General features: G+C 43.1%; 1 pseudogene; it reads left to right on the forward strand.

The window, feature by feature from the left end:
• Positions 1-20,692: 20,692 nt before the first annotated feature.
• Positions 20,693-22,838, forward strand: LOC143757447 (uncharacterized; annotated as a pseudogene).
• Positions 22,839-23,492: the final 654 nt, after the last annotated feature.

A 23,492-nucleotide genomic window follows, 5' to 3' on the forward strand; every position in this document is an offset into this window, starting at 1 on the left:
GTTAGTTTTATAAAAATGAGATTATGTCCAGCTGTTTGAAATAATTTGATGGCGTTAATTTATCTAAGTTACGCGAATACCAAAGATTATACAGCAGCTCTCCCTGCTGTAGAATCTATCTTTGCAGGCATAATTTGTCTGTCATAATTTACTCACCCTTAAGTTGTTCCAAACCTGTATGAGTTTTCGGTAACACTTTATTTTGATGGTCCCTTTAGAACATTCTGTTGACTATAAGTAACTTTGCAACTACATGACAACTAACTCTCATTAGAGTATTAGTAGACTGTCTGCTTAATATCTGCTAACTCTTTATTGTGATGCTCCTCCAACAGATATTCTACTGACTATAAGTAACTTTGCAACTACATGTGAACTTATTCTATCCCTAACCCTACCAGTCTACTAATACTCTACTAACACTCTAGTGAGAGTTAGTAGAGATGTAGGTGCAACGTTACTTATAGTCAACTGAATGTGTTAAAGGGACCATCCAAATAAAGTGAAACCGAGTTTTCTTGTTCTGCTGAACACAAAGAAAGATATTTGGAGGAATGTTTGTAACCAAGCAGATGTCATCCCCCATTGACTTCCATAGTATATTTTTGTCCTACTATGGTAGTCAATAAGGGGTGAGATCTGCTTGGTTACAAACATTCCTCCAAATATCTTTCTTTGTGTTCAACAGAACAAGAAAACTCATACAGGTTTGGAACAACTTAAGGGTGAGTAAATTATGACAGACAACTTTGGGTGAACTATCCATTTAATGTTAGCCAAGACATTTAAGCCTTCAACCAACCGCATACCATTTCTTATTGAATTTATATTTGCTAAACACCTATTATTTTTTCAATTTAGGCTATGTAGGCTGCACATAATTTGTTTTTGTTTTTTTGGTTTCCTCAAGGGTGTGCCGATATAATAGCCACAGAAGCAAAAGAAGCACCAAGACTGTCAGATCAGGATCAATCTTTGAGAAGTCAAGATGCAGCCTATTTTCATGGATGAAATTTTTTTACAGGTAATCCAAATCATACATTCAGATAAGTAATGCAATTGTACTTACTGTAGTCTCTCTCTCTCTCTCTCTCTCTCTCTCTCTCTCTCTCTCTCTCTCTCTCTCTCTCTCTCTCTCTCTCTCTCTCTCTCTCTCTCTATCTCCCCCTCTGTCTCTATACACACACACACACACACACACACACACACACACACACACACACACACACACACACACAATATATATATATATATATATATATATATATATATATATATATATATATATATATATATATATATATATATATATATATATATATATATATATATATAAAACACATAGACACACATGGATTTGGAAGGCTTTGGTTCTTTAACCCACAAAACCCTGCAATGTTTGGACCTCGCTAAATAGCATGATCAGTAAAACTGTTAGGCATGCAGTGGATGGTGGCTTTCTGCAGTAGTCCATATATTAAGGCACAGTCAATGATAGACTCAATCATTTTATTTTTTAGTCAATAACATTTCTATGCTGCTCGGCATTTGTTTAATATTCAAGTAAATGTTCTTCTTTGTCAGGTTTTCTCAAGGCTTGCGAATGAGGCAGGTTGATATGAAGGCAGATGGTATTGCTAAAAGTTCAGCAACACTCTCAAAGATGTCATCCCGTGTAAGAAGAGTGTGCAGACATGCAATGAGGCGATATGAAAATAAAACAGGACAACGACTTGGAGATGAAATGGAGTCTGTTGTCATTGATGAGAGCAACTTCCGCCATAAACGAAAGGTATTCTATAAGTATTAAGATGAAACTAGGGCTGTCGCGGTGAAGTAATTTCCCTTGCGGTAATTTTGAGTGGTTCAATAGACATGAATATAAATATGCGGTTTTATCGCCATTTATTTATTTTGATTTATTTATATTTATTTATTGGTAAATAATTGTTGCGATGTGGTCAGCATGCACACAAAAAAGGAAATTTTCAATGTAACCGAAACTAAACACCGTCTCTGCACTGAAAGGCTGTCACTCAGCGCACAGTTTCATTGTTACGGCAACGGACTGTCTTAGAGAGAGTCATTTAACCGTTCATTCAACGAACACGTTCAAAAACGCAGATTCATTAAAAGATAGATGTAAAGGTGCTAATTATTTTTTAACTTTGAGCTCCACTTTTCAAGGCTCAGCTGACCAGCAATGCGTTGCATCAACTTGCATGGGTAACTCTGAAGCGGATGCTTCCCTCAATAGAGATCAATGATTGATTCAATGCGTGACTCGCTGATTTTTTTTCCTCGTGCTGTGGATGCTGACCAGCACGACTATTCATGGTAACCTTAAACGTTAAACGAAAGATACAACAAATGTTTTGCTTTCCTTGGACACGGCAACCTTTTCACTAATATATGACCTAAAGACAGATGCAGGTAATCATACGCGCTCAGTCCATCTCTCATTCACTGTCTGTTTCATGCAAATCTGCAAAGCCTCTGTACAAATCACCATGATACAGTCTTGTTTTCATTATTAACTTATTTAACATTCAATAAACATGCACAAAGTTCAAAACAAGAAGGATTGCCTTATGAAAAAAGAAAAAAACGCAAATATCGCGGTTCCTGCGGTTACTTGCAGTCCTCTGCGGTTGGCTTGTCATTAGCGCGGTACTACAATATTGCGGTTATCGCGACAGCCCTAGATGAAACTATCTTATTTTTTTGTGATTGCGTTCTGCTACTAGAATGTGTATCAGCCCTAACTTCCTATTTGCCAACTCAAATGCAAATAATATGCTCTGCAGGTGAAACTCGAGAATTTCCTGTAAAAGTTCATTTATTTCAGTAATTGAACTGAAAATAATATATTATATAGATTCATTACATGCAAAGTGAGATATTTCCAAGGGGGTAATCCACCAGCCGGAAACTGAAGACTCCCGTGCACCGCCACTGTAGCTCACCATCACCTGCTGTTAGCATTCCATTGACTCCCATTAATTTTTGCGTCACTTTGACAGCGAATAACTTTACATCTGAGGTGTCCAAAGACTCCATTCGTCCATTATTTATTTCTAAAGAAACACAACAATGTATAAAAGGCTCCATTACCTTTTATCTTACGTTATGGCCCCGTAGAAGCAGTTTTTGTAAAAATAGGCTAACGATTGCGTCATAACCACGCGACTCTCCGTCGCACAGTCGAGAAATTACCGTATAGACAGGCGGAGAAGCTCGCCGACAATCGGGGGGACGTGGAGGCATGAAGTCTAATTAAGTCAAGGGAGAAGCCCATAGAGACTCATAAAGTGGCTCCTGCTGCTAGCTCACGGACAGCTAATGCTCACGCTCTCCGTCTCTGCGAGATTCGGAAGGGAATTATTCAGATTTCTCTCGGCACAGCTACTAGAAGACATTCAGGATGCTCACGTGACATTACGTCGTCCAGCTCAGTGTGAGCCGGCGCAGTTGCTCAGCCATCAGGAAGTGAGTGCTTCTGATTGGCTTCACTTTTCTCTGTTGAAATCTATGGGGTCACTGTGTCCATATATTTTACTGTCTATGGATATTTCAAGCCTTTATTTGTGTTTCACTTAAAGAAACACATTCTTGATAACCAGCTGTGTCAGCATCAGCATATTTAAAATGTACAAATGTTATTTTTAAAGTAAATGTTTTTGACTCTGTTGTATATATTATAGGCTGTGATGGTCTTTTGATTAGTTCTTTCATCTTGAACATTTGATTGTTTTTAAATGACCATTGTTGGACTAATATTATATGTACTTGCTAAGTACGATTGATGGTTATTTTGTAATGTAATGTTGTAAATATTGTGTGTACCTGCCCGGGGACTGCAGATGAAAATTAGCTTCGGCTAACTCTGGTACAAAACATCTTTTCGTAAGATTAATGTATTTTGTACGTTGTCCCTGGTAAATAAATAAAGTAAAAAAAAAAATAAAAAAAAAATTATAATTTTGATGATTATGGCTTACAGCTATGAAAACCTTTTCACAATATTCTAAATTTGAATTTGGGGTTTTCATAAGCTGTAAGCCATAATCATCAAAATTATAACAAATAAAGGCTTGAAATATCTCACTTCGCATGTAATGAGTCTATATAATATATTAGTTTCATGTTAAGAAAATATGTTTTTTTTTTACAGTATGCTCGTGGGAGAATATCCAACACCTGGAGACGCAAAAAGTGGGTTTTTGGGATGCTTGGAGTAAAAGAAAGGCATCGAAGACCTATCCTGAGGCTGGTCAAGAAGAGGTCCCGCCACCATCTGATTCCCTTATTGGTGAAGCATGTGCAGCCTGGGACATTAATTCTTAGTGACGAGTGGAGAGCATATAGGGGTGTTCTCAGCAATTTGGGCTACAGGCATTTCACCGTGAATCATTCAAGGTGGTTTGTTGATCCTGTAAGTGGAGCTCACACTCAGCACTTGGAGAGGGCATGGTTAACATACAAATCGACAATTTGGCGATTGAGGGGAAACCGAACTGCCAAGCTTTTGAAAGAGCATCTTGCAGTAATAGAATGGACCTACTGGCTTGGAAACAAGCATAAGAAAGGGTTACTTGGTCGTTTATTTAAGGACATTCGGGACCAGTTTCCCTGTTAGCCAATAATTGTGATTAATGTATAAAACTTTATACATTAAAAGGTGACTCCTAAGAGATATACAGGCACTTAAAATAAAGTTCATGGTGTATGTACTGAATTCCTTCTCAGCTCTTCCCAGGTATTGCTGTGGATTTGTCTGGTTTACACTGTTTCAGAATAAAGCAGTAAAGTTCAGATCAAACTCCATTTGTGTCCACAGTACATTGTTTGCAAAGGCTTGAACTTCCTTGTTCATATTCATGTCATTTCACAGTTATGCCACCATTAATAGCACATTGTTCATCAGTGTTTCAAAGGACCAAGTCATCACTTTAGTTGAGGGGCCACACACATGATGAAGTCATTTAAAGATAATGCTTAGTTAATAATGAGTAGTGTATTTGAATGTCAACAGAATTTATGTGCTATGACCTGTGATTGGTCTATTTTGGGATCTGTCCATTTACCTGCAGGCTATTATGAAGACATGAACATGCTGGATAACTCAGATCACAATGAAAACACATTGTTTATCAGCGTTTCAAAGGACCAAGTCATCACTTTAGTTGAGGGGCCACACACATGATGAAGTCATTGAAAGATTATGCTTAGTTAATGATGACTACTGTATTTGAATGTCAACAGAATTCGTGCGCTATTTGCTGTGATGGGCCAATTTTGTGGTCTGTCCATTTACCTGCAGGCTATGAAGAAGACATGAACATGCTTTGAAACGAATCATTCGAAGAGTAGTCTTGCATGCATGAATTAATGCTTTTTTGTTATGCATGAGTTCATGATGATTCAGGTACCATAACTGTAGCTTTATCCACAATGGATAGTAAAGACAATTTTTTTTTTTGTGAACAAAGAAAACATCATGATCATGCGTAATAAATCATAATTCATGATGATGTACTCATCTTAGTTAATGTTTTAATTAAGGTGTTGTTCATCCATGAAGTCATGAATGAAAAACGTTGAAGTCGTGATGATTCCTGATGATTCATGAGATATTAATGCATGAATTAATGCCTAATTCATGCATGAATTCATGCATGAATTCATGATAATTCATGTACCCTTACCGTAAAGTGTTACCAGTGTTAGACAGTATTCTAGGTCATTACGTGAGGAAGTTTTTTGTCCAATAATTAGAATCTCTGTTTTTTTTCAGAATTAAGTAGTAGGAAATTGCTAGTCATCCAGTTTTTATATCTGCTATGCATTCCGTTCATTTTGTGAATTTGTAAGTTTCATCAGGGAGTGAAGAAATGTAGAGCTGAGTATCATCAGGTATAACAGTGAAAACTAATGCCATGTTTCCTAATGATATCTCCTAAGGGTAGCATGTACAGAGTGAACAGCAACGGTCGTAGTACTGAGCCTTGTGGTACACCATACTGAACTTTTGATCGATAAGACATCTCTTCATTTACTGCTATAAACGGATAACGTTCAGATAAGTATGATTTAAACCATGCTAGTCCAATTCCACTAATGCCAACATCATTTTCGAGTCTGTTTAAAAGAATGTTGTGGTCTATAGTGTCAAATGAAGCACTTAGATCGAGTAACACTAATAGAGAGATGCAAACACGATCGGATGAACCATCTGGGATCTGAGGTGTTTTCTGGGTCCTGGAGGTGTTCTGATATGCTCTGACATTTGTGCTTATTTCTGTTACTTGTGACATTTTCATTATTACATTGTATTCAGCACAAACTCTTCTACAATAATATGTCAGCAGCGTGTACGTAAAACTTTGTAGTTTTGAGATAATAAAGTTTATGCGTGGTTTGTGAAAAAACAAAAACAAAAAATAGTCACTGAAATAAGGCCATGAAACCCATACTGATTATTTCTTCACAAGACTTTTGAAAATTGTATCACGTAGCCTAGAATATTTGCTCCAAAACTATGTGAAAATCATCCTGCATACTCATTTAGATAAGACAATATATTGATTTAAAATTTGTAAGACACGTTTTGTGTGAGAAAGCTTTATGCGAGGAGGCGTAAACCACCCATTAATATATAGTTTTTCACACCTGAGAAAGACAAAGACGCTCCCCTAATGGCCCTATCAGGTGCTATCAGGCCCTATCATTATGAGGAGCCTTGCACAAAGAATGAGGAGGGAATTTAAAAATGAATGGCTTTTAGATTGTCTGGATGTATTTACAACACAACATAATCCAAAGATACACAACAAAGGACAAAAAAAGCACATTAGTAAACACACTGATCTAAAGACATAGACTTGAACAGTCAGACACCTTTGTGCCATTCCTGAAACATAGTAGGCCTACATACCTGTCATGTCCAAGGTGTCTGATTTTTCATTTTACCATGTTCATGTACAGAGACTTATGTGAATGTTGAAGTCAGCAGGACTCATCAGTGGCATCTGGTCCCTTTCTAAAAAATAAGTAAACACCTGTGAACATGTTGATATCAAGATAAACTATAGTGCTGCACGATTTTGGGAATACATTTTAGATTTTTCACACACACACACACACACACACACACACACACACACACACACACACACACACACACACACACACACACACACACACACACACACACACACACACACACACAGAAAACGGCTGTTTTACATTGAAATAGTATTTTACAATATTACTGGTTATTATTGTTTTGTATTTTTAATCAAATAAATACAGCCTTGGTGAGCATAAGTGACTTCTTTTAAAAACATTAAAAATCTTACCGCCCCAAAACTTTTGAACGGCAGTGTATATATGTATATGTATTTTGTAATTTTTTTAAATATATACAAACACCTAGTTTGTTGTGCCTTGTATATAGGCATGTGTAGGGCTGCATAAAATAATAACAATAGCCTAGATAGCAGGCAGCCAATAAATCGTTAAAAATGAACACTTCAGTAACACTACACTAGAAAAAAATATATTGATTATCATATGTTACTTCAAACGTTTCTATTCGTTATGAAATTGTGAGTTTGGCGTGAAGTCTAATGTTTGGCGTGTTTTGCTTTTCAAACGCACAGCGCGTTAACAGCGCGCACAGCAAACTCAGACCCAAACTCAACGCGTGCAGCAATCGAGCCGCTCCAAACTATGAAACATTGTTACATTATACATCTACGTTTGAGCAGATATCCACAAACACAATATTTAACAGTAAACACAGGTCTAAACATTAAAATATTCACCATATTAGAATAAACACTCATACTATCAAACTTTTATCTCATTTCATAACATTTTTGTCTGGCACCAGTTTACAGTTTTTCAATTGCTTACTCACTAAAATTAAAACTTTCCCACTATTAGCAAAACCTTACACTCAAGGAGCAAAACACCAGCCTAGATTTGCACAATTGTAAGCACGTTGTCAGCTTCACCCTTTTTGCAAAACATTACACATAGTGATTTGTAAAACTCTACACACATTTTCACACCTTAGACACAGATAAGGATTGTGAGGTTACTTCCTTGTCATTACAAAGCCCCGGTTTGCCATTGACCACACTAATGAATGAATTGGATATGCACATCCATCAGGCGTGGAAGCACACATGTGCTAATTTGAAAACGCAGCACTCAGGTGTGCTATAAAAGGCAGCAGGTGAGTTCACCTGTCTTCAACAAAAATGGAAGGAGCTAGAAGAAGAAGAAGAAGATGAAAGAAGAGTGAGAATAAAAGGAGGAGCTCAAAGAGGAGATGAAGGAGGTAGAGGAAGAGTAGAAGGAGGTAGAGGAAGAGGGGAAGGAGGTAGAGGAAGAGGAGAAGGAGGTAGAGGAAGAGGTGAAGGAGGTAGAGGAAGAGGAGAAGGAGGGGATAGAGGACGAGGCCTAGGTAGAGGAAGAGGTAGAGAAGGACTTGTAGAGTTGATAGAACCTGAACAAAGAAGACGCGGACCAAATTTGACTCAAGAAATCTGTGCAACACTTATTGACCATGTTATCAACCATGGACTGACACCGATGGAAGCTGGACAAAGAGTTCAACCAAATCTCTGGTTGATACTGTAACTGAATAGTTACAGTATTCTTGTTGCTTTTACAGTAGTTTTTCTTCAGAGTCAAACTGTATGTACTTCATGCAGTAATTTTTATTTGTCTACAGATTTTATTTTTTTCTTTGATTTCATTGTTGGTTGATTACTGTAACTGATTATGGTAAGAAATACTGTAAATAAATACTTGAAATATGAGTCTGCAGAAATCAGTGTTGTGCAGTGCTTGGTAAGTTTATAGTAGGCCTATTTGTGTACATTCTCCCTATATCTCAAACTAATCATGAAGAATGTTGTTTGTTTGTCACAATTTTTTTTTTCATCTAAATCCCTTACATAACAATGTCTGGCCAAAAATCTACAACATGCTTTTTCCTAAAAATATTTTTTTTACAAATGTGTTTTTTTATTTATCACAGCAGTGTGAAACTGGTTGCAATAGATAGTGTCTGATCATTGAGGACTGTGTTGGTTAAATTAAAACTAATAGCATTTTCACAAATATGTGTATATCTTTTGACTGAAGTGTGTATGTTTTGACAGAAGTGTGTCATTTTGCAAACAATCTAGGAATTATGCCAATTGAGTGTGGTGTTTGGATAATTGTGATTACATTTTGAAAAAAAGAACCCGGTTTTCAAAATTGCGTGTAAACAATTGAAAAAAACGTCTCAGGTTACTATTGTAACCATAGTTCCCTGAGAACAGGGAATGAGACGATGCGTCCATCGACGCCATGGGAACGCCCCCAGCGTGACTGCGTCTGAAGCATCTATGTCAACTAGTCCAATGGAAAGAATGAGCGTCACGGGCGGGTGACGTCATGACCAGGATATGATAAAAGCACATCCGGTGCAAACTGGCATTAGCTTCGAAAATTGCCGAAGCAAGCCGATCACAGGGATGCAGGAAGTATGGCAGGGTGACGCATCGTCTCGTTCCCTGTTCTCAGGGAACTATGGTTACAATAGTAACCTGAGACGTTCCCTTACGTCCATCAACGCCATGGGAACGAGAATACCCAAAGCGCCAGAATTCCAAGTACCTGAGTGTCAGTCTGTTGTAACTAAGCACTAAGCACCTGAGAACCTGGGGCACCATCCAGGTCTAAACTGTAAAATCTAACAAATGTGAGCGGAGAGGACCAGCTCGCCGCATCACAGACGTCCCAAAGAGAAACCCCATATAGTAAGGCTTTAGAAGCCGCCATACTCCTAGTAGAGTGAGCTCGGACCACCAAAGGACACGGCTGGTCCGAGTACTCGTATGCAAGTGAAATAGCCTCAACTATCCACCTACTGACCGTCTGTTTAGAAGCAGGAAGACCCTTCTTAGGTGATCCAAAGCAAATCAGTAATTGGTCGGACTTCCTAAATGAAGATGTCCGATGCACAAAAGTGTCCAGTGCTCGCACTGGACACAAGAGGTTCAGTCTTTCCTGGTCCGCAGATGCAAAAGGAGGAGGACAGAAAGCGTGCAAGACAATAGGCCTCAGAGTCGAGGTCGGCACCTTAGGGACGTATCCCTGTTTTGGATAAAAGAATGCCTTGACCATCCCCGGTGCAAACTCAAGGCAAGTGGGGGAAACCCAAAGGGCCTGAAGGTCTCCAACTCTCTTAAGGGACGAAATAGCTAGCAGAACGATAGTCTTAAAGGTAACAAACTTATCTGAAACCGAATCTAAGGGCTCAAATGGAGCCCAAGACAGGCCTTCTAGTACTATAGCAAGATCCCAAGCTGGCACCCAAGTGCGAGTTGCAGGCCTCAGCCTCAAAGTGCCACGAAGGAAACGTGTAACCAGGGGGTCTCGACCCAACGATGTACCCCCCACCAGGGAGTGGTAGGCCGCAATGGCCGCCACGTAGACTTTGAGCGTGGAAGGACATAGGCCTGACGTAAAGCGCTCCTGCAGGAACTCGAGTACTATGTTCACAGAACAGTTAACTGGATCCCACTGATGTCGGTGACACCATAAAGAGAAAACTCTCCATTTAAGCGCATATAGTTTCCTAGTAGCTGGGGCTCTGGAGCTTAGAATGGTCTCAGCAGCCTCGGCTGAAAGACCACTCTCTATGAGTTGGGCCCCCTCAGAGGCCAAACCCACAGGTTCCAAATTTCTGGTCGAGGGTGAAATATTGTGCCCCCGGCCTGAAACAGAAGGTCTCTCCTGATCGGGATCTCGAAGGGAGGACCGTCTATGAGATGGATCAGGTCCGATAACCAGATCCGACTTGGCCAGCGTGGTGCTACTAGCAGTAGGCTCATTCCATACCGGCGGACTCGCTCCAGAACTCCTGGGAGCAGAGCAACAGGGGGAAAGGCGTACAGACGTAGCCTCGGCCACATCTGCATCATAGCATCCAGCCCCAGGGGGGCTGAGACCATAACGTTTCCGAATAAATTGCAACAGACAACAATAAATAGACAGAGACAGTATAACACAGATTGCTTGCTGAGGCAACAGAAGCTAATGCCAGTTTGCACCGGATGTGCTTTTATCATATCCTGGTCATGACGTCACCCGCCCGTGACGCTCATTCATTCCATTGGACTAGTTGACATAGATGCTTCAGACGCAGTCACGCTGGGGGCGTTCCCATGCTGGACGCATCGTTGAGTTCCGTTTGTAAGGGAACTGTAATAGCTACAATCAGTACAATGTAAAGTTTATGCAACAATAAAACACTTACTATTATGTGTCTTACCTTAAAAATTGTTCTCATAATCAAATCGTGTTCTTCTGAGGTAAATCCAAGGTAAACTGCACAGCACAGTCTTCCAAACTCATGAAAAGCAGAGGAATACTGAAGTCGCTGATTCTTTGTTTAGAGGTGATGAGGGCGTTAACAGCTCTGCCTTCCTTCAGGTGGATCATTTGCATGTGAACAGATCGTGCGCGTGGGGGTGTGGTCAAATTAAAGTTAATGAGCTCGGGCTGTTGAAACTGTACATGTCTTTGCTTTCATACGGATTTCTTAAACCGAGAATATTTGTTTTTGATATGATTTTGATACTTGATAAGGGTGGTGATGGTGCAGTGGATAAGACACATGCCTTTGGTGTGAGAGACCCGGGTTCGAATCCACTATGAGACATCAATGTGTCCCTGAGCAAGACACTTAACCCCTAGTTGCTCCAGAGGCGTGCGACCTCTGACATTTATAGCAATTGTAAGTCGCTTTGGATAAAAGCGTCAGCTAAATGAATAAATGTAATGTAAATGTAATGTGGGTAGCAAGTATTAGCTGAGTTACAGATCATTTTCTGTCGCGTTTCAGAATGAACTTCACATTGAGAGAGAAGACAGAACGCGCATCATATTTTTTTTCTTTATTTTACAAAAAAACACAACTTTTTGTTTTTATTATTAGTGTACACAAATAAAAGAAGACATTTAACAGTTTTTAATGATGTATAACACTTGCCTGTTTGATCAAAAAATCGAGGAGTTATTTGAGTCTCTTTTGCACTGATAAGAAAAAAAGCGAAACTGACCCCAGGGGGATAAGAGCAAATCATTTGTGACTCTAATGAGAGCTGTTTCAGTACTATGGTACGGTCTAAATCCTAAATCCTTGCAGATATAATTTCTTTCTAAAAAGGAACATAGTTGTGAAGATACTGCCTTTTCTACTATCTTTAACATAAAAGATAGATTCGAGATCTGCCTGTAATTGACTAATTCTGTAGGATCAATTTGTGTTTTTATAACAAGAGGTTTAATCATACCCAGCTTAAAAGTTATTGGTACGTATCCTAATGACAAAGATGAATTAATGATATTAAGAAGAGGATCTATGACCCCTGGAAGCATCTATTTCAGTACCTTAGGCAGTATAGGGTCTAAAATACACGTTGTTGATTTAGATGATTTGATGAGTTTCGAAAATTCTTCCTCTCCTATAGACCTTATACGCCAGAGAAACGAGGGCGCAGCCATCTTTAGAATATTGTCTTTGAACTTCCGGTTTTGCGGTCGCTCTGTATATTTCTATGGCAATGCTGTCCTGGAGTAATTAACTTTTGAAGTGGATTTACTTAATGTAAAGTTAACAAAAGTTATCATGGGGATTATAATGTTTAAAGAAAATGTCTTAACACATGTCAAAAGACCGGGAAGATTTTAAAACGAGCCATTAATTCATAAATACACAGGATCGCTGTGAAAATACAGACCGGAAGACAAAAGACAACGAGCGCAGTGCTGAAAAGGGGCGGGGCTACATAAGGTCTATAGCAATGAATGAATCAAATTTTTCGTCAGAGAGACAACAATGCAATGCCTTATGCAATACTGTAGTAGACGATTGCATAGTTATAATTTTCTCCCTGATATTATCAATCTTGTAAGTAAAGAAATTCATAAAGTCATAACTGCTGTGCTGCTTGTCAACGTCTGGGTTTGAAGCTTTATTTTTGTTAGTTTAGCCACTGTTTCAAATAAATACCTATGGTTTTGTTTATTTTCTTCAAAAAGGGTTGAAAAATAAGCAAATCTAGCAGATTTTAAGGCCTCTCTGTATGCAATCGTGCTCTCTTTCCATGAAATACGAAATGCCTTTAGTTTTGTTTTCTTCCATTTGCGCTCCATTTTTTCTGGCCACTCTCTTAAGGGCGTGAGTGTGCTCGTTGTACCATGGTGTGGGACTATTTTCTTTAATCTTCTTTAAGTACAGAAAGTTTCTGTCGCAATATCGAGTTCTTCTAATCTTTCTGGGATGCTGAGATGATGAAACTGATCAGGAAGATTATTAATAAAGCAATATTTAATGACTAGATAATGATCTGAGATGTCATCGCTCTGCTGCGGAATTTCAACGGCATAAACATTGATTCCATGTGATAATATTAGATCTAGAGTATGATTACGACAATGAGTAGGTCCTGACACGTGTTGTCTAACTCCAATAGAGTTAAGAAGGTCCTTAAATGCCAATCCAAATGCATATTTTCGTTATCTACATGTATATTAAATTCACCAACAATTAGGGCTTTATCTTCAGCCAGTACTAACTCTGATAGAAAATCAGTAAATTCTTTGATAGAGTCTGTATTGTGCCCTGGTGGCCTGTATACAGTAGCCGGCACAAATCTCAATATTAGAGATGTTGTTACATTAAAGGGGTAGTTCACCCAAAAATGAAAATTCTGTCAGTATTTACTCACCCCCATGTTGTTTCAACCCCGTAAGACCTTCGTTCATCTTTGGAACACAAATTAAGATATTTTTGAATAAATCTGAGAGCTGGATCACTCCTCCATACTCCTCCCTAGACTTCTTCAGGGATTGAAACTTGCCAGCCCCGAAAAGTCATTAAAGACATAGTTAAAATAGTCCAAGTGACTACTGTTGCTCAATCTTAAGTTTATCAAGCGACAATGATAATTTTTGTGCGCAAAAACCCCCAAAACTAACAACTTTATTTCAACTATTAACTTCCTTCTGTGTTGGCCTCTAGTCAGTTAACTTAGTATGACTGCGTAGAGCTACGTCACACGTAGGCTCATTATTGGCTGACGCTGGTCATGTGGGTGATGCGTTTGACGTACAACAACAGAATCTTACGCTATTACACTAAGTTAACTGACTCGAGGCCCAGAGAGAAGGAAATTAATAGTTGAAATAAAGTCGTTATTTTTGGGGGGGTTTTGCACACAAAAAGTATTCACGTTGTTTGATAAACTTAAGATTGAAGTAGATGTGCTACTTCCTCATTCACTGTCGTCGCGGTCCGTGCTCTGAAGCGTGGGGGACAGCGAGCGAATTGTAATGCATAGCTCTGCTTTATTATGCTTAGCACCCATTCTGATACCCCTGGAATCGCTTCCCATGCTTTTATGTGTGTAGCTAGGGGCAGAAGGGCCTCCGGGTTCTGATCGCCATGCTGTGCGGGCTCGAGAAACTGGACCGGAGGAATGGGCGCGGTGCGCGCGCTCTCTGTACCTGAATGGGGCGGCTCGCTGACAGCAACAGCAGGCTGTTTCATATATAGCATCCCGATAGCTGTGAATGGGGAGCGCTTTACAATCACTTTGTAATGTGCGAGCGGAGCCATGGGCGGCGTGTATGTTAGTAAGCGTGGGCGCTTGTGAGTGGGCACGGGACTTACATTCATAACTTGACCGATATGAGGCTGCACTTTGTGACGCGCGTTTAACGCCGTGGGCGAAGTGCATGTTAGTAAGCGTGAGCGCTTGCAAGCGGGCACGAGACTTACATTCATATTCTGACTCATATAAGGCTGCACTTCATGGTGCGCGCGCGGCGCTGTGTGCGAAGTGCTTGTTAGTAAGCGTGAGCGCTCGCGAGCGGGCACGAGACTTACATCCACAACTTGATTGATATGAGTCTGCACTTTGTGATGCGCGTGACTTGGCCGTGTAATAGAGCGGGCAGATAGTAGATGTGGGCACATCTCCTGCAGTTAACACTCGAGCGGCATTTGCCAGCTTTATAAGAGTGGACTCTGTGGGTGACACGGGAAGTGCTGTGTTTGTGTTTAGGGGTGAGCACTGTGGCGTGGGCACTTTTTCTACACTTAAAACACCACCGGCGTGAGCCGGATAACCAGACATTATGCTCTTTCTGAGATTTCTCTGGAGGCCGTAAATACGGCGGTTGTGTGCAGGCGAGCGGGTTGTGTTACCGACTCGTTGGCTGCTTAATAACTCACTGCAGTAGCCTGTGTTAAGGGGACTGACAGGGCGAAAAGCTTTGACGGTGGTCCGGCCACGGCGAGACCCAACCGTCTATTCCTTCCTACTGTTGCTAGGAGGGCTTCGCTTGCTCAGACTTCAGCGTGATCTTTGGCCGCGGCCTACGTGGGGGGTGCGGTCTGCTGCAGGTAGCTGAGTGCGATCTGGGGCGGCCTCCCTGTCGCTACAAAGAGTGGCTGGACTGTCTCGGCTGAACTGGGCGCTGTGTACTGGCTCATGCAGGCGGCTGGTCACGAGAGGTTTTCTGAACTTCAGAAAACGGTCGACGATTCCGTTCACTGCAGGGCCAAAGAGACCAGTGTGGGAGGGAGGAGCGTCGAGGAAGGCAGAGCGCTCAGACTCTCTAATGTCAGCCAGCGTTAACCACAGGTGTCTTTCTGTGACATTCAGCGAGGCCATGCATCGTCCTAGGGCTTGAGCTGCAGCCTTGGTAGCACAAAGGGAAAGATCCGTTGGGCTTCTCAGGTCCGTTACGGCAGCTGGATCCGGGCCTTTCTCATCCCATTCATGGAGGAGATCGGCTTGTAAGATCTGTAAGACAGCCATGGAGTGCAGGGCGGAAGCTGCTTGTCCGGCGACGCCGTAGGCGCAACCGAAAAGAGAGGATGTGGTCCTGCAGGCTTTAGACTGCAAAGTAGACTTTGAACGCCATCTCGCGGAGGGCGGGCAAAGGTGTGCAGCAACCGCTTCCTCAACCTTGGGGATTGAGCTGTATCCTTTCTCAGCGGCGCCGTCCACTTGGGAGAGCGACACGGAGACAAAGGATTGGAGCCTCATGGAGAATGGAGCTTTCCACGATTTAGAAAGCACAGAGTGCAGCTCTGGGAGGAAGGGTGCAGGCCTGGCAGCAGGCGCTCGATGGCGGTGACTCTGGAGAAAGCAGCCGTCGAGTCTGTTGTGCGCGGGCTCCTCAGGCGCCGACCACTCGAGCCCGAGGCGGTCAACGGCCTGCGAGAGGAGGCGCATCAACTCAGCGTCCACTCCGGCGTGGGTCCTGCCGGATTCCTGGATCCTCACTATCAGAAGCCAGGATAGAACAGCTGTCAATAGCGGCGGGTCCTTCCGTCTCATCGTCAGACGCGGGGGCAGAGCGGGCCGTAGCCGGCGGCTGCGCGTCGGTGAGGGGCGACGGAGAAGGCGAGGCTCGAGGGAGGGACTCCGGTGAGCGCGTCGCAGCGGCCGCAGGCTCCGGAGGTCTTTGGGAACCGCGCCTCTTCACAGTGCTCACATCCTCCGGTAGAGAGGGCAAGAGCAGCGTGTTCCGGTCCCAGGCAGAGAGCGCAGATAACGTGGCGGTCTCCGATGCTGAGCAGGCCACGAGCCACAAGTGGAGAGAGGCATCTTGAAAAAGACGTCTCATGCTCTTTTAGTGCTTAGAAGCTAGAGATTTTTAGAAAGGTATACGTTGCCGGATAGCATAGCTGGCACGGAAGGCTGAAGGTGGCGAAGATAGCCGGCTTCCTCAGGCACTGTCCTTAGCTGGCTTGTCGCTGTTTCGACGGCGGCACTGGCTTCTCTAGATCCAGCGATGCGAAGAGCTTCGCTGAAGAGATGAAAATCAGAGAATTCAGCCTACGAACCCTACTTATATACACTAAGCCACACCCATATTGGCGGGCTTTGACACTGTGAAGGCGCGAGCGCCTTCATTGGACGTGACGTCACGTCGGGTTCAGTGATGGGCTGCTGCAGTTCCCGCAGGGCAGCCTATGAGCATGCTAGACAGCCTGCTCTAGTTCTGCTAGCTGTTGCACTGGGTTGACAATGGATACAAAAATAAAGGATAATTTTTGGGCTTCAATATCTCGAAAAGATGAATCTTTCCTGTAGCGTAAGCTATACTTACGCAATACGAGAGAACCTCTCGTAAGAGAACCCAGCCACTTTCCAGTTTTAGAATAATAATATTGCCCCTTCTGCCTATTATGACCAAATAATTGATTTACGCACATTTGATAGCCCCATTCATTTTAAGCCAATACGTTTATTACACAGTGATGTTATACAATCATTATATACCACCTCAAAGTACACATTATATATATATAGATTAGTCTATGTGGAAATTTTAATTTAAAATTTAAATTTAAATTTCTAAGCCTTAACTGGCACAATATACAGTGTATCACAGATCACCTTAGGTCATCTGTAATCTGCTTATTTTACACTCTTTGACCACCAGGTGGTATTGTGAGCAAATGAAGCCTTGAGAAATTAATCCTTTTGTGAACCACTTGGCTGAAAAGCTTCAATGATACATGAGGCTTCATCTCGCCACCACTAGTAATAAGTCCACTGCAGGCAATATGATATAACCTAAATGCTGCTTTATTTCCCAAACATGAACAAAACAAAGACTTGGCTTAGCTAACATGGCTTGAGAAACATACTTTCCAAACAGCGTATACACGGACAAAGCTAGAAGCTAAAGCTAAAGGAACAATGAAACATGAGTGCTATTTATACACAAAGACTAATGAGTAACAAGAGACACCTGAGCAAAATCAAGGCAACAAACCAATGACAAAACAGAACTGAAAAACACATGACCTGAACAACCAATCAGAACATGACACATTCACAAGGGGAGCACATGGCAGGATACCATGCGGAGCAAGGGAAGCACATGACAATCAAGAACAAAATAACAACACAATAAAAGACATGAAAACATAAACCAAAACCCAAATCAACGTGACAATGAGAGATATGTCTTTAGAAAGCTTGAATTGTGTCTACTGAATTCCCGGAGAAGGGAACGAGACGCTGCGTTGAGAATCGACACATTGGGGAACGCCTTCAGTGTGACGCATCTGAAGCCTGTATGGAACTAGTCCAATCACGATTGGTGTTGCGTCATTATGTCACTCGTGACGTCGCATGTGATAGTGATGCGGAAGCTACAAAAGGATGCCGGATCACAACAGTGTCAGCTTCTGATTGGTCGAAGCAAGTTGTTCTCAAAAGCGCAGGAAGTGTGGCCGAGGGACACAGTGTCTCGTTCCCTCCCTTTCGAGGGAACACGCGCGTTTGTCGAGAATTGACACATTGGGGAATGAAATGCCCACTGCGCCACACTGAGTAGTACCCGCCCTGGTGTGAAGCAATCTGGCATACTCGAGACGAGAAAACTTGAACCCGGTGTAGAGGGCAGATCCAGACTGTAATGTTTTATGAAGGTGTGTGGTGAGGCCCAGACAGCGGCATCACAGACCTCTTGAAGGGAGACCCCTGGTAGTTGGGCTTTAGAGGATGCCACTCCTCTAGTAGAGATTAGCCTCTACAATCCATCTGCTGATAGATTGTTTAGAAGCAGGGGCACCCTTCTTAGGTGACCTAAAACACACAAGCAGCTGGTCCAACTTCCTCCAGCCCGATGACCTGTGTACGTAGGCCTCCAGAGCTTGGACCGGGTGTAATAGATGTAGCTTAGCTTGATAAGCCGACACATGCGGTGGGGGATGGAATGCCTGCAAGATTACAGACCGTGCCACATTTGCAGGCACTTTAGGCACATAGGCGGGTCTAGGATGGAGAATGGCTCTCACTCTGCCAGGAGTGAACTCGAGGCAAGAGGGAGCAACAGATAGCGCTTGCAGGTCCCCGACTCATTTTAGGGACATGATAGCTAGCAGGAAGGCTACCTCCTGGGTTACATGTTTCTCGGATACCTTGTCCAAAGGTTCGAAGGGTGCCAGGGATAACCCTTCAAGAACCACTGCCAGGTCCCACATGGGAATCCTGGTCTGGACGACAGGCCTCATTCTCCTAGCTCCACGAAGAAAACGTTCTATAAGTGGGTGTCTCCCCAAAGTGCCCACCCCTAGAGGCATGTGGAAGGCAGCTATGGCCGCCACATAGACCTTAAGCGTGGACAGGGAGAGCCTGTCAGAGAAGCGACGCTGAAGGACCTCCAGCACTGGACAGTTAACTGGGCCCAACTGATGTTCTCTGTACCACAAAGTGAATAGATTACATTTGAAAGCATACAGTTTTCTTTGTGGAGGGGGCTCTAGAGTTTAAGATGGTCTCAACAACCTCAGTTATGAGTTGGTCCCCCTCAGGGGCCAGACCCACAGCTTCCACCGAGGGTGGTATATTGTGCCCTCGGCTAAGACAGAAGAGGAGGGCTAGGAGAGCTAGGGTGCTAGGATGCTCGTACCTCGCACCTGATCTAACTCACAATAATAGTTATGGTTAGCATTTTGACTCTGAACCTCCTCAGAGACCGATTCAACACCCTGAGATCTATTATAAGGCGTAACCCCCCATCCTTTTTGAGAACTATGAAGTACCAGCTGTTGGAGGCCTACGCATCCCTTCCTCACCTGAATGACAGTCCTCAGACCTGCCTTCGGTTTGGAGGACTTCGGCTGAGAGTGATGTCTCTGGCTCCAGGCTTTTTGTGGGGCAGCATGAGAGGCAACACTCTCCTTCTGCTGCTGCAGGTGCAAGGACCCACGAGATCTGAAACAACAGTGGGGGATTAGCTGTTTAAATGCAGCTGACTGTCGCTTCGCCTCCTGAAACCTTTCGACGACAGAATTGACTGCATCACCGAAAAGGCCAGAAGGCGAAGTGGGGCATCGTGGAGGAGGGCCCTGTCCTTCTCCCCAATGCCCAACAGGTTCAGCCACAGGTGTCTCTCCATGGCTACTAATGCTGCCATAGAATGGCCTATGGCACGGGCCATCTCTTTATTAGAACGGCGAGACAAGTCAACCGCTCGACGTAGTTCAGTAATATCGTCGAGGGCGACCTCCCCACTGTCGACCGCCCCTTTAAGAAGGTCGGCCTGGCATGCCTGCAATAACCCCCATATTTTCTGTTTTTGCCTTCTCATAAATTTGTATTTTAATTAGACGCGTTCCCACTTTATATAACAGCCGCTCTGAATAGTATTGCAGTTTAAATTTTATAGCACTTAAGTAAGCGCTGTCCAACAGCTAGTTTCGGGTAATTTGCGTTTGCTGTGTTAATTGCTGGACAGAAACAGCTGTCCTCACTCAGGCGTTAGTACGCATTATATCTATGTAGTGTGCGCGCTGTCGCGGAAGCGCCAGCGGAACCATTCAGCCTCCCCATGTGAAGACCGACTCAGGTAAAGACCATCGACTCTACCTGTGCGACTCCACCGAGCAAGGACTCCGGCAAGGCACTAAAGTATCGTCTTCTCTCCTTTTCCTTTCCCACTTCTATCGTATTTCTCTTCACAACATGTGCTTTCTAAATATTTCTGTTGTCTCTCGACAGCGTGCACTCATCACGCACAGAAGGCAGCGCAATACTGCTAATCTGCGTGCCATTCTCTTATCCACACACACACACCTCTCTCTCTTTCTATGGGTCTATGGAATTGTCAGTCAGCAGTCAATAAGGCTGACTTCCTTCCAGCCTTTGCATCTCATTCTACTCTTAATATATTGGGCTTGACTGAGACCTGGATCTGTCCAGAGGACTCAGCAACCCCTGCTGCTCTCTCTAACAACTTCTCTTTCTCCCACACCCCTCGCCAGTCTGGGAGGGGTGGGGGTACTGGACTTCTCATTTCTAACAACTGGATATACTCAACTCTCTCTTCTCTATGCAATAACAACTCGTTTGAATATCATGCAATTACACTTACAACTCCCATTAGGATCCATATTGTAGTTATTTATCGCCCCCCAGGTCAACTGGGAAGCTTTGTTGAGGAGCTGGATGTGCTGCTGTCCTCTTTCCCTGAGGATGGCACCCCACTCGTAGTCTTTGGTGATTTCAACATTCATCCAGAAAAGGCGTATGCAACAGACTTCATCTCTCTTCTAGCCTCATTTGATCTCAAACGGCTCATCACCACAGGTACTCACAAGTCAGGCAACCAACTGGACCTGGTTTACACACGCAACTGCATCACAGACAACATTTTGGTGAAACCTCTCCATGTTTCAGATCATTTCCTCATTACTTTCAATCTACAACTCACTACCCATGCTCCACCAACTCCCCTACCAGTTACTTTCAGACGTAACCTGCGCTCACTTTCTCCTTCCCATCTTTCAACCAAGTGTCATCTTTCCTGTCCCTGACCAACCAGCTAGATGTCAACCAATCTGGCTTCAAGAAAGGCCATTCAACCGAGACTGCACTACTGTCGGTCACAGAAGCCCTGCGGATCGCAAAAGCTGCTTCCAAATCTTCAGTTCTCATTCTGCTGGATCTTTCTGCTGCCTTCGACACTGTGAATCATCAGATCCTTCTGTCCACCCTTTCATCACTGGGCATCAAAGGAACTTCCCTCCACTGGTTTGAGTCCTATCTCACAGGTAGGTCCTTCAGGGTTGCATGGAGAGGCGAGGTATCCAAAGCACATCAACTGAACACAGGGGTTCCTCAGGGTTCAGTTCTCGGACCGCTCCTCTTCTCCATCTACACCACATCATTGGGACCCATCATACAGGCTCATGGTTTCTCTTACCATTGCTATGCTGATGACACCCAGCTCTACCTCTCATTTCAACCAGATGATCCCACAGTAGCTGCACGTATCTCAAGCTGTCTGGCGGACATCTCGGCATGGATGAAGGAACATCACCTGCAGCTCAACCTGGCAAAGACTGAGCTTCTCGTCCTCCCTGCAAAGCCGTCTTTACAGCACGACTTCACTATCCAGCTAGAGTCATCCTCAATCACCCCATCAAGGTCGGTCAGAAATCTTGGAGTAATATTTGATGACCAGCTGACCTTCACAGACCACATTACAAAGACAGCTTGATCATGCAGGTTTGCAATGTATAACATCAAGAAGATCAGGCCTTTCCTAACTGAGCATGGACACAACTTCTCGTCCAGGCCCTGGTTATTTCTAGGCTTGATTACTGCAATGCTCTTCTAGCTGGACTTCCATCATGTGTTACTAAACCTCTACAAATGATCCAGAATGCTGCAGCCCGCCTTGTCTTCAACGAGCCCAAAAGGGCTCACGCCACTCCTCTGTTCATCTCACTGCATTGGCTACCACTCGCTGCTCGCATCAAATTCAAAGCTTTGACGCTTACTTACAGATCTACCACAGACTCAGCTCCGTCCTACTTTCACTCCCTACTACAAGTCTACGTCCCTACCAGAAGCCTGCGATCGGCCAAGGAGCGACGGCTCATGGTGCCATCACAGCGAGGCGCTAAATCACCCTCCAGAACATTCTCATTCACGGTTACATGCTGGTGGAATGATCTCCCCACCCTCGTCCGTAATGCAGAATACCTGACAACATTCAAAAGACAACTGAAAACTCATCTCTTCCGTGAGTACTTAACATAAAAAAAAATAATAATAAAAAAATCTTCTCTTTTAAATCTTTCCTTCCCTTTTAAATCTTCCCTTGTCTGGCTTTTGCTACTCTGAGCAATGCCTGAACTTTGTATTTTGAGCACTTCTTGCATCGTTCTTCCCTCTTCACGATGACTCGCTTGCTTTAGTCCTCAGATGTAAGTCGCTTTGGATAAAAGCGTCTGCTAAATGACTAAATGTAAATGTAAACTCAGAGTCAAGCTACTCAGAGTTGATTGAACTAGCTCAATTCAGCTGTTCTGAAACCGAAAACTCAAGAGTTTCCCATCTCAGGGTAAGTCAACTCAGAGTTCAAATTTTAACTCAGAGTTGGTTGAACCTCCTTATTGAAACAGGTCCCTGCAGTTGAAGTCCTGAACAGGGGTGCGTTTCCCAAAGCCAACTATGGTCGCAAGTTCCGTCGTTACCAATAGAGTTCAATGGAAATTGCGATCATAGTTGGCCAACAATGCGTTTGGGAAACGCACCCAAGATCAGTAGTTTTGCCTCTCTGCTCCACCCGGGCACTTCCACTCCATACTCAAGTCTCTCTCTCACATTGATTTCTCTGATGGAAAGAAACCTTTTGGCAGAGGTGCAGAGCACGTGCGAGCCACAACATAGTGTTTGCCAGTCAAATGGGCGAGACATGCAAGTATCAAACTTAGCCTCATTATTTGATACATTAAGTATCCCTATACCCCATTTAAAGATGGGTGTGTTAGAACTAAGAAACCGATGGTTTGCACAAGGCTGTTGATCTGCTGAACTTCAAACAATGCTAATTCTTGCTTTTGTTGTTTTCTGTGTCAACTCTCTTTCCATTGTGTG

Source organism: Siphateles boraxobius, unplaced genomic scaffold (genome assembly GCF_051911475.1).
Source record: "Siphateles boraxobius isolate OS27281-9 unplaced genomic scaffold, OSU_SipBor_1 30, whole genome shotgun sequence".
NCBI lineage: Eukaryota > Metazoa > Chordata > Actinopteri > Cypriniformes > Leuciscidae > Siphateles > Siphateles boraxobius.